This window comes from Mus caroli, unplaced genomic scaffold, assembly GCF_978045245.1.
Source record: "Mus caroli unplaced genomic scaffold, Mus_caroli_1 scaffold_6, whole genome shotgun sequence".
Taxonomy (NCBI): Eukaryota; Metazoa; Chordata; class Mammalia; order Rodentia; family Muridae; genus Mus; species Mus caroli.
This window is the reverse complement of record NW_028227261.1, coordinates 70,318,617-70,330,963: the sequence shown is the minus strand read 5'-3', so window position 1 is coordinate 70,330,963 and position 12,347 is coordinate 70,318,617. Positions and strand designations below refer to the sequence as shown.

The 12,347-nt window shown below is 41.3% G+C and overlaps 1 protein-coding gene and 1 pseudogene across 1 annotated transcript in view; one reads left to right on the top strand and one right to left on the bottom strand.

The window, feature by feature from the left end:
* Positions 1-12,347, top strand: part of Sh3gl2 (SH3 domain containing GRB2 like 2, endophilin A1) — a 182,832-nt gene that overhangs the window by 30,806 nt on the left and 139,679 nt on the right. The gene's annotated exons all lie outside the window — the stretch shown is intronic.
* The window catches only part of LOC110292345 (putative phosphoglycerate mutase 4), a 97,658-nt pseudogene continuing 85,998 nt past the window's right edge, over positions 688-12,347 (bottom strand).

Genomic DNA, 12,347 nt, shown 5'->3' with positions numbered 1-12,347 from the left:
GAAGAGTATTTTCCCCCTCTGAGTGTATGTGGGGTGTGTGTGTGTGAGTATGAGAGAGTATGTTTGTGTATCTGTGTATGTGTATACATATTACACACATACACACACACCCAAAGGGATATATATATATATATATATATATATATATATATATATATAATTTTTTTTGTAAAAGTAAATGTAACATATAGACTTGACAAGATCAACCCCAACCTTCTGGGGCCAGCAGCTACCTTTGAGTCAGAGCAACTTACTTTTTGGAATGACTACAGCCCTCAGTTACCTAAGTGCAGAAGCGTGCTAGACAGATTCCAGGGACAAAAATGGGCTGCAGTTGCTCTTCATTGGTCATCTCACAGCAGGGTTCCTTCCTGATCTCCTGCTAAGCAGACCTTTCTTTAGTGAAGTAAGAACCAAGGAAAGCTATAACCAGCCGCAGCTCTCCTGGTAAATGGGAGCCATTCCTGGATGTGGACCAAGAGCCTACACTGTCAGGGGTGTTATCCTGACCAGATTCTATGAAGGGGGTGCCTGAGATGGAAATGGGAGCCACAAGCCCCCATCTCTGGCTACAACTTAAACTTAAGATCCTAAAGATGTAGTTAATGTGACAGGCACTGGGGAGGGTGCAGGAGGCATGAACAGGCAACAAGGGTGCTCTTGGGGTAGGAGTCTGCCTGCTCGCTTTCACTTCTTCATCTTTTCCTGAGCCACCACAGCTTCCACGGTTTTCCACATGGTCTCTTTATCTCCCAGGGCTTTATGGTATTCAAGTTCTTGTCCAATTTATAGATGATGGGAATGCTGTTCGGCAGGTTCACCTCCAAGGTGTCCTCTTCTGAAAGACCATCCAGATCAGAAGATTGACAATGCTGAAGGCTGAAGGCAATGCAACCAGGACCCTTTCCCCCTCTTTGATCTGGGGAACATTTTCTTCATTCTAGAAGGGCAGTGCGTTGCTATAGTGTCCTTCAGGCTCTCACGGGGGGTGGGGTAGCTGCTCATGAGTAAGGTCTGCACACCTGTGATTCTTACTGGTGTGGCTGTAGAATGGATGACCTGACTCCAAAGAAGGTGGTGGGGCATCATAAGATCACTTTCAGATCTTAATCTCACGATACTTAGAAGCAGTTTTTGTTTTTATTGAGACCAATCAGACTCCACAGTGTTGCTCATTGGCAGCTACATCTGGTCAGTGATATCCAGGACTGTCCCGAGGGTCTGGATTGCTCTCTTCTGCATGGAGGTGAAATTCACAGATATCAGGTTCATAACTAGCATCTCACAACACCTGCCTGCTGCACTTCACCTCCTTGTGCCCTGCCTGGCTCAGGTAGGTGTCATACCAGTTTTTCTCCAGGTTCCAGATTCTCTAGCCTCCTGGGATCAGCACTAGCTTGCAGGTAGCCATGGTGCCAGGCAGGGGGTGAAGTAGCCACTGTTTCTTCTACTTTTTATTGTGGGTTTAGGGGGTAAAATTTAGGTTACCAGGCTTGTGTGGCAAGAACATTTACTTGCAGAGCCATCTTTGGTCCTAAGTGTTCCTTAGTCTTAGTGTGCACACGTGTGTGTGTGTGTGTGTGTGTGTGTGTGTGTGTGTGTGTATGGCTGGATATACTTTATCAAGCTAGGGTTCATAAGGGAGATAACTTAGAGTCTCTAGGAGGCCTCAGCATGATATAACACTTGTGTTATCAAAGAATTGTGTTTTAGCCTCTGAAATCCCCAGATACAAGATTGGTATCTTAGTAAGGGTTACTATTGCTGTGATAAAACACCATAACCATAACAACTAGGGGAGGAGTCTTGGGGATGTTTGTTTGTACTACACTTCTATATCACTGTTCATGATCCAAGGAAGTCAGGACAGGATCTTAAACACGGTCAGACCCTGGACGCAAGATCTAGTGCAGAGGCTACAAGAAGTACTTCTTAATGGCTTGCTTCCTATGGTTTGTTCAGCCTGCTTTCTTATAGAATCCAGGACAATCAGTTCAACAATAGCACCACCTACAATGGGCGGGGCCCCTCTCCCATCAATTATTAATTAAGAAAATGCCCTACAATCTTGCCTCTAGCCTTAGCTTTTGATATTTTCTTAGTTGAGGTTCCCTCCTCTCAAATGACTTTGACTTGTATCAAGTTGACTTAAAACCAGACAGCACAACTGGCCACTCAAGTAGGCATTGGTGATGGTAGATGTGTTGTTGAACTGCTAAGCTAAGGGTGGAATTCTTGTTCCACTAAGTCATTGTCCTAGATGGATCAGAGTGTCACATTATCACTTGTACAGTCTTTAATTTGTGTGGAATTTGAATTGAGATCCAACATATGCAGCTGTGGGCAAGTACCATCTTTTACCAATTCACATCTTTGGGAAATTGCACAAATATTAAAAATGCACACAAAAATCTGCCATATAGCAAAGGATAGTTTCCTTCCTTCATTATTTAATTAAATTATTAACATTTTAAAATAGGTATCACATAATACTTTTGCAAATTAGAAAACTGTGTGTGTGTGTGTTTGTATGTATGCATGAAAGAGCTTGCATGTGTGCACATAGTGTATGTGTGGGATGTATGTGTTTGGGCTAGAATTTGATGTCAGAGGTTCTCTATTGCTCTTCTCCTTAGTTTTTGAGAAGGGTCTCCCATGAAACTTGGAACTTTCTGTATTGGCTAGACTGACAAGCCAGCATGTACCAAGATTCACTTGTCCCTCCCAGTGCTGTGGATACAGGCACACGCCACAACATGGATGCGGGGATCTGAACCCGGGTCTTCATCCTTGTGTAGGAAGTACTACACCTACTATATCGCCACACATGGAAAATAGCTGTTATCAGCCTTCTATGCCATAAAATTTAATTACCATTTTGGTATAGGGAAATAGATTTACAGCTTTTAAGAGTGATAATAAGTAGATCATTAGTTTTCTAAAACCCCTTTAAATTTTTTTTTTTTGGATTTTTAAGAAAAAGTGAAATATATCCTACATTCTGTATATCTTGAATAATTTCATGATTCTAGAAGTACACACACACACACACACACACACACAAACTAGTATATTTCGAATCTTTTGTGATTTTTGCTCTTAGTTGAAATTGTTTCTGGAAACTGAAATGCATCTTGCATTGAGCTGTGTTTGCTTCCATTCTCAGTTAATGGACTGGAAGGCCATTCAGTCCTTCACTGGCTTCTCTCCCTTCTGGCTACAACACACTCAGACACCTTGTATCCTCCCGTCTGTATTTGAAGTGGTGTGCTTGAGAGGTGTGTGAAGGTGAGGTGCTTCGGGGAAGTCAGCACTGTCGGCAAAGTGCTTCATTAAATTCATGATCTCACTGTGACATTGACACAGAAGTTAGTGGGTCCTTAAGACATGGAATAAAAAAGTCTTCCACTGCCTCACAAAATGATCTTGGTTAACTTTAGTCATTGAAGTCTTCATTCTTTGGAGTTTGGCCTCACCCTCTCTCTCAGCATCATTTGAAAGATGGCCAGGTGGTTGTGGCCTTAGCCTGGGTATTCAACACCATACAAGGAGACATCAGGAACCTTTTGGCCTTCAGAAGTATTGTCCAGTTGCTCCTCTCTCTATGTCCATTGGGGAATTACAATACAACAATTCTCTCACCATTCCCCCAATAATTATTTGTGACTCCTTAGGTTCTTCCCATGAACTGTTCTTTCTCAACTGGAAGCAGTCACATGAAAAGGTCAGCGTGTAATAGTGTTAGGTTTGGCACTGTCTCAAGGCTAGGGTATGTGGCGGTACATCCCTCAGCAGAAGAGCTAGAAGAGAAGGCAGGTCTGTAACCCATCAGTGTAGGAACTCTGGCTGCCCAGGGGGCAGCATTGTCCTTGTTTTTTGTTCCTCAGGCCAACAAGAAGGAAAAGCTCCTCTCAGGAGTGCCCCTGATATGGACTGCAGCTGGATTGGTGATAGCAGCTCTGCTTGGGGCTCAGCACCTAGGTTAGGTTTTGGATCCATGTATATTATTCAACCTTTTGCTGTTGGACCAGCTTACCAGCTATGCCTGAGACTTATAGCAATGTATGCTCTCAGATCCCACTGCATATGTCAGCAATCGTAGTTGATGATTAATAAGTTCCAAAGGTACTCTTATGTGTGTTTAAAGGTTGCAAAGTGCAGTTCTGAGTGTAGAGGACAAGAGGTTTTGCATGTGATTTATTCGGGGAAGAGGCAGAGAAGCTGGCTGGGTCTGAGAGTAAAGAAGAGAGTGCGTTTGTTTCATTTGTGGTTGTTAAATGTGAGTACGTTCTCCTTTTACTTATAAACACCTCCGTTTTACGGTACAATTAATGTACAATACAATGTACCCACTTAAAACACTTGCTTTCAAATGATCAATTTAAGGGTGGTAAGTATATTCACAGACTTTTGCAAACATCACTGCCCTCCCCGATCCCCCGCAGAACAGTTCCATTGCATGAATAGAAGCCATGTATCAGTAGACTCGCCTTTTGGTCATAACACCCACTAGATTCCTAGAAGCCCCAGATCATCAAGTGACATTGAATGACTGCCTTTTTGTGAAATTGCCTTTTTGATAGTTCCATATTTTTTTTTAAAGTTACATCTATGTGTTCACCCATGTGTGCGTATAGGCATGAGTATAAGAACCTGGGGAGGCCAGAAAATGTCATCTGATCCCCTAGAGTTAGAGTCACAGGGGGCTGCCTGTAAGCTGCCTGACTTGGGTATTGGGAAGTGAACTCAGATCTTCTGGAAGAACATTGTGTGCTTTGAACCACTGAGCCATCTCCCCTGTTCCTAGTCTGGATATTTCATATGTGGATATATTCATAATACACAGTCCTTTATGGGGTCATTTTTCACATGTCCCATGTTTTCAAGGTTCACCTATGTTGTGCATGGATCTGAGACTTTAGAGAATTGAGACTGCTGGGTCATTATTATCATATTTAACAAGAGTAGTTTCAACGTGTGAATGTGTTTCTAAAGTACATACTCGGGCTCTGAGAATTCATGAGGTGGCCAGGACAATATTGAATGCATTCAGTTGAAGCAATGAAATGATAGTAATTTTCATTTTTTAAAGATTCTTTATGAAGTTTAGATAACTTACTTTTCATCTACTTTACCTACAAAGGAAAGTGGCAGGAAACCAGGTGAGGGAGAAACCTGCTTTCTTCTGCTTGTTCTTTCAAAATATCCAGCTGATGTTGCTGGAAATTCAAAAGAAAAAATGTTATGTTTGGATAAAGAATAGCAATGGCTGGATTTTTGACAAGGAAACACACACAATTGTCTTTCTTGAAAGCAGCATGCTACCGATAGTTCCTAATATGTAGTAATTTCAAAAGCCTCAGAGAGAAGCATCAATCATTGCCATGTTGTCTGTTCTTGCTTCTAATGATCCTCACTAGTCAAATAAAGATCAAAGTTTAATCCTCCTTGGGATTTAAAGACTTTAGGCATTCTGTCCCACAGAATATCTTTAGGTCTGTGTATTGTGCTTCGAAAAAGTCATTTCATGATGTGTACAGTATAAGGTGTCCAGAAAAATTAAAATTACAGGGTCCTTTTTAAAGTGCTATCTTGTTTTTTTCAACATGAAATGCCCCTCCCCACCTTGGCAACCAAGCCTAGCTCATCTTAATTGCCTGTGCCTTATTTGGCAAGCTGCCCGGTAAATCAGATGAATGGCAACAATACTGGGATCTTGTGTGCCCACTTTCTAAAGGGTTTTGTGCTTGCTTTATGCTTTTTTCTCCCTTTCCCAATTTGTGGGTTAGACTCAATTATTTGGCTCTTTTTGAGAAGGCTCTGGGCGAAATGCCATTTATCTAGCTTTTCAACTTTAGGGGACATGTTTTCTTAACAGATTTCTTTGGGAAGTGAAGTTCTTTAACCTGGCTTTACCCCCACAGATATTCTGAATTTTGGTCACTAGCAGATTCTTTCAAGTATTTTTTTCCCCAAAGTCTAGACAAAATTTCTTAGGGGGATTGCTGAAAGTGCATATTTTCTTAAAAGAGAAAGAGATAAAATCCCTTGCTCTCTTAAATTTTTAAATTTGGCAGGTCTTTCCAGATCTCTCTGTTGGAGGAAATGAGGAAGTTTGATTGAACCCTAATGTCAAGGAAATTGACTTGGCTGGGCTTCAAGGAGTAGGAGGGGCTGGCCCACTAAAGATCTGTGTCAGAGTCTTGGATGGCACTGGAATCGGGACAGGGTAGTTATTTTCTTCAGTAGGGCAAACTCTGGGGAAAAGCACAAGCAGTCAGCATCCAGCAAGGTGCTCTCATGTGCCAGAGTGTTGTGTAAATTTGACGTGCGCTCTGGTGCAGGGCTATACTCTTGTGAGCTGTGTTTTTCTGTTACTTTTGCTATTACCACCACTGTTTTGCAAATGGAAAAGCCAAGGCTCAGAGTTTCTTTATCCTGGAAAGAGGAAGTCTGTGTTCATCCTGTCTTTGCCATTAAAGAGGCTACTGTTACAGTGGTTATACAACTGATGAGACAGACACAGGTAGATGTGTGTGAGAATACAAGAGCTTCAGAGTGATACACACGTAGAAGATGCTATTACTCATTCCTGCAGAATGGACTTTTCTGCCAGTGACCCTTTCATGTAGGATGGATACTCTTCCACTCCCCAGGTCTTTTAAGATCTTAAGGATGCTCTACCACCACTGCTCTTAGCTTCTTCTGTCCATGGCCCTTTCCAGTTAATGTGGACACTTGGGCCATGTGTTGCCTGCTCAGAAGCCAAGTGAATAGAGCAAGCCAGTCACTGCTGAGAATTTATCAGATAAGGCCCCCTCACCAGTATGAGGCTATGTCTGCCCTAATTCTGATTGCAAAAAAAGTACTTACTGAAAGCTTTTAGCAGTTCTTAAAATCACAAGAGTAACTATATAACTGAGTTTTTATGTCTAGAGTTTTTAAAACATAGGATTCATTTGTCATTTTCCTCCATATTTTCTATTTCCCTAATTAAAACATATTTATTGTGAAAATTTAATATTTAAATGGAAAACCAAGCAAACACTCTCTCACGACAAAGAGATCTTCATCAATATACTTCTACATTTCTTTTCCTTAGAAAAGTTAATGTTTAACTCAGACAGCAATATAAATTTGTAGATAAGTTTCACTAGTAACTTAAAAATAATTTACATTTTTTATTTTCCTTATTTCTTGGAAGATTATAGTACTATAATTTAGAAAATTAAAATTGAGACTAAGTGACTGGATCCTAGAGAGTATTATTGTTGGGAGTCATGACCTGGAAGCTGGCCTTCTGCCTTCCCCATGTCTTCCTATTGAGGCTCTTGATCAGTAGTAGTTATCCATCATTATATCTATCTCACAATAGCCTTATCATTTGCAGAAAACATGCTTACTAAGCTATGTTGCGTATGCCTGTGTGCTTAGCGTGCCAAGACCATGTGTTTAATTCCTTAACAGTATCAGCACTAACAGAGTAAGAGTCACAGATGAAGGCAGGGAGACACAGGGGACTCACGGTGAGCCTTTGATCCACTATCTCTTTCAGAAAGTCAACGACTACATTTTATCCCATTGCAAGGAAAGCACAGCATAGGGGAACAATCCAGCTCCAGCTAGTTGGCTGTATCAAAACTGTTTTTAAGATGAGAATCAACAGGAGAAATGGTACATTCCTTATGCACTGAATCTATGAAAGAAGTAGTGCTATGTGTGTGTGTGTGTGTGTGTGTGTGAGAGAGAGAGAGAGAGACAGAGAGACAGAGAGACAGAGAGAGAGACAGAGAGACAGAGAGTTTGTAGAGGAGAGAGAGGAAAGGCTGTGGGGTTGGAGGATGTTACACATGGTTGAACACAAATGGCCACTAGATTATAAATCTTCATGGCATCATGAAGGGAATAAATATTGCTTCTGTTTTATCTAAAAAGTATTAAGGTATTTTTTCTTTATTAAAAAAAAATCCACAAAACTATCAGTTTGATAATCACATTCATGATATAAGGTTTTGTTTTTTTGGGGGGTTATTTATTTATTTATTTATGGTTGTCTGGCTTGGTTTTGGAGGCAGAGTCTCTCTGTGTAGCCCTGTCTGTCCTGGAAAGAGCTGTGTAGGCCAGGCTGGCCTTGAACTCTCAATGATTGACCTGCCTTTGCCTCCCAAGCAGATCCTTGCTTCTTACTGTTTTCAGTCTTTATTACTGATTAAAATTAATTTATATACTGATTTTTGCCATAATTTAATTTCTGAATGCATAATTGAAAAAGTGATGCTTGATGTTGTTGGACTAACCCAATTAAATGCTTCCTTGCTTTTTTTTTTCCTTTTAATTTTATCTTTCATCACTTTTCACCTGCACTGTACAAGGTCCTGGTTCATTCTGCTGCAGGCACTTCCCCATCATGATTTTGATTCCATGCGTGGACTTATAGTGAGGTTTTCTGAAAGGATAGTAGAGGGAGTTCAAAATTTAGATTTTTTTAAAAATTTTGAAAGGAAACCAAAATTTAAAAGTTTAAAAACCTATGTAAAGAAAGTCTTACTGGATGTGACTGGTATAGTGCATTTGTAAAACAATCATTCAGTATTATTTATGGGATGTGTGCTCTTTGTCACTCGTGTGTTTTATGTTAGAATCCATCAGCAGATCACCTCTCTGATATCAGGCACTCTTCTAATCGTGTGTCTATTGCTCTTTCAACCTTCCCCACAGCCCCAAAGCAGATGCTGGTATCGGTTGTCTCATTTAACTGATGGGACTGGCACACTGAAGAGATAAGCAGGGGCTCCTGGGCATGCAGATGATGAGGGGGCAGAACCAGGAACTGAAATCTAGCAAAGGCTCACTGCTAGTCTGAAGGATAAACATTGAATCAGAAGTCTGCAGGTGGGAAAGAAGTAACAAAGGTGGCTTACAGTGCAGAAGTGGCGCTGGAGAGGATTAGAGTGGTGAGAAAGACTTCTCAGGAAAGACTGCCACACTAGCTGATTGGATGGACAAGCAGGAAACCCAAGGATGAAGGTTGGGGCTATCTCAAGTATTTGTGACACAGTGGTTTGAAATTCAGAGATTTGGGTTCTTGGGGTTTTCTGATCACAAAATGATTCTTGTAAAATGTTATTTATGGTAAGATTGTACAACTTTTAAATATGTCAACTGAGTTTCAAGTGATCACAGGAAGCGTGGTAACATTTAATTGTTTTGTTCGAATGCCTTTTTTGTTTGTTTGTTTGTTTGTTTGTTTTTTGAGACGGGTTTCTCTGTGTAGTCCTGGCTGTCCTGGAACTCACTTTGTAGACCAGGCTGGCCTCGAACTCAGATATCTGCCTGCCTCTGCCTCCTGAGTATGGAACTACAATAATCAAAGAAAAAGAGGCTGTCAGCTGGAGAGTGGGGGTGGGTAGGATGGGTTGTAGGAGGGTCCTTAGAAGGAGGGGGGAAGTGATGTAATTTTATTTCAGTTAAAAACACACAATTCCCCCTCAAAATGTTAGAGGATCTACTCTTGAAGAGGAGCCAGCGTGGGTTCCCAGTACTCATTTTCCAGAGCTCACCACTGCCTCTAACTCCAGCTCCAGGGTCCAACACCCTTCCAGGCCTCCACCTGCTTTTCATTTATGTATACTGTCCCACACAACAGATAAACACATTAGAAGGAGAAACAACAACAAACCCCTCAAATCTTAAAGTGGTAGTGACTTTAAACATTTGAATATCTATAGATAACTTTATAATGTATTTGTATGCTTGTTTATATAATTAATAATCTGTGAGAGGAGTACTATGACCATTTTCTTTTTCCTAAAGATAATTTTACAGTGAATGTCTTTACCCATAAAATATTCTTGTAATTTAGGAGTAGAATAACTGATCATAATGCAAACAATAAAATTACTCTGGGAGATTCTGTTCATTTGTGTCTCTGAAATGTATGTGACTCCTCGGGTACCATTTCATCAGCAGTTTGAATGTCCTCCTGAGAATCTTTGTACACTTGAATTCACTTACTACTTTTTGTTACACCCATAGCTGCAGCTACATGAAGCCTCTGTGTACTGTGCTTTTATTTAATTGCACTCAGTACCTGGTTCACATAGAATATTGGCAAGGAGTGTCTGGACTATAATCAGATAGGAAAGGGGAGAACATGGTCTTTGCTCCTTTACTCTGCCTAAAGTCTCTCTGCCAGGAATATTTCTAGTTATTTGAGGTTCTCTACCTATGAATGGTCACAGTGTAGGGACTCTGCCTATTTCTCAAAAATACTTATATGTGATAAATTGTAGAGAATTAAAGCCACAGTTTAAGTAATTCCGGAAGAAAACAATTTTTCCTTAAAATTATGTGGTGAACCACCTGGGACAGGTGAGGTCATGTGTCTTAGAGGAGAGTCTACCACCTTCAGTCCAGTGAGGGGATTAGCGTGATTCCCTAGCTGCATTCTAAATATCTATCCTTGTAGTCATAGATAAGTGTAGCTTTCACGCCTCATCCAGGAACTTCTCTCTGCAACAGGAGACCATTATGGAAAACCACAACTGGTCAAAATCCAGAGAACAGGTGATCACAGGGTACCAGCCTTAGCGGATTCATCTCCAACACAACTCCTGCACCTGAGGCTCAGGGAAGATGGAGGAAGAGAGGCCCGAAAGATTTTAAGAGTCAGAGGACCAGGTGTGAAATTGTGTTTTGTAGAAATGACAAGGCTTCACTCATGATACCCTAAAGTATGGCTGCATAAGCAAGATATGAAGAAGAAGAACGCCGGTAGACGCGCCAACCTGGAAGGGAGAAATCTTCTGTAGACAGAGAACCTCAGGCAACTAAGAAGGAGTCTTCTCCGGGGAGTACCTCCTTAACTGCTTAGTCACTAACAAGTAGTCATCCCTGCGTTCACACCCCCATAGCCACCCACCCCCATACCGCTAAAGGGCATGAGCTGCTCGTATTGATATGTGTGTATGTGTGTGTAAAACATTAACGACTTAAGGAAAAAAGGCCATGGATTAAAGAAGGAGCAAGGGAGGGGCTGGAGTAAGGAAAGAGAAGGGGGAAAATAACATAATATTTTAGTCAAATTTTTTCTGGCCATTTGAGACAAAATTGGCATGGCTTTGGCCTGGAGTTCTGCCAACTGTTGCCTAAAGTTTTTACTTTGTTTTCTACTTTGCTATGTCAAACTTTGACTTCCCAACCATTAATTTTTTTTAATACTCCATTTTGGTTTTCCATAACCAATGGCCTATTTTACATACATTCTTGAGATTATTAATTTCCTCCATCTTTTGATCTAAGATGTTAAGTTTGAATGTAAAAATGCAAAGTTGGGCAAACTACCACCGTGGTATCCTTTTGGTAACTACCGCCATCTGTGTTTGTATTTTGGTATTATCTACACTCATGCCCACTTCCTGTTAACCTTTTAATGAACATACTTTATGAATTGTCTTGAAAGTGTATTGTTTAGAGATTCATTATTAGCCTGGTTACTTGCCAGGGTGACACATTAGCACAGAGCATGTCCTCCATCTGCTTCTTCCCACAATCCCCCCCAAACAGTCATCAAGTAGGAGAATTGCAATATGCAAATAAGCCATCTGCAGCCTCCAAATGGGGCGGGGGGGGGGGAATAGCTTCCAGTTTTAGGCAGAAATCTGTCAGGGGTTGGTCTTGATTTCAGCAGCCTTCCTAAAAGGGGAGGGACTCTGGAGAAATAGCAGGACTGAAAATTCCCTCATGGCCAAAGGGGTATTCTAATCGGGTACCCAGGACACTTGTAACAAATCTGTTTCCACATTGCACCCTTTTCCATCTGAGATGTCTCACTTGATCCTTTTAATCCTGAATCAAAACTAAAAATGGGGGTGGGGTGTACACCAAGTCCGATGTTTAGAGGAATCCTATTGGGCATTTAATATACCAATCTCCATTGTCCTGTTGCACACAGCTCTGTGAGCTCTGCTGTAACATTGGATGCTCTTGAGTGAATGAAGAGGAAGAGTTGGGTTTCATGGAAGCAACAGCCTCACGAGGCCACTCAGGTTGGGACGCAATTTCAATGGATTCTAGTCTAGGACCCCTGTTACTGCTTTGTGGCTGAGCTAGATCAGTGGTGAAGGGTTCCAGCAAGCCATACTCCTTTACAAATAACTCACCTCTTTGCAGGGACCCCATCTTCAATTTATGTGCTGTCCCTGACAGTTCCTTACCTATGGCACTCAATGTGGAATGTGTTTGTGCATTTCGCATGAGATGCTGTTGACAACAACCTTGTGTGAAAGGTGGGGAGAAGGTAGGTCCATTTCATAAGGATGGCAGTAAGGAAAGAGAACACCTTTGCA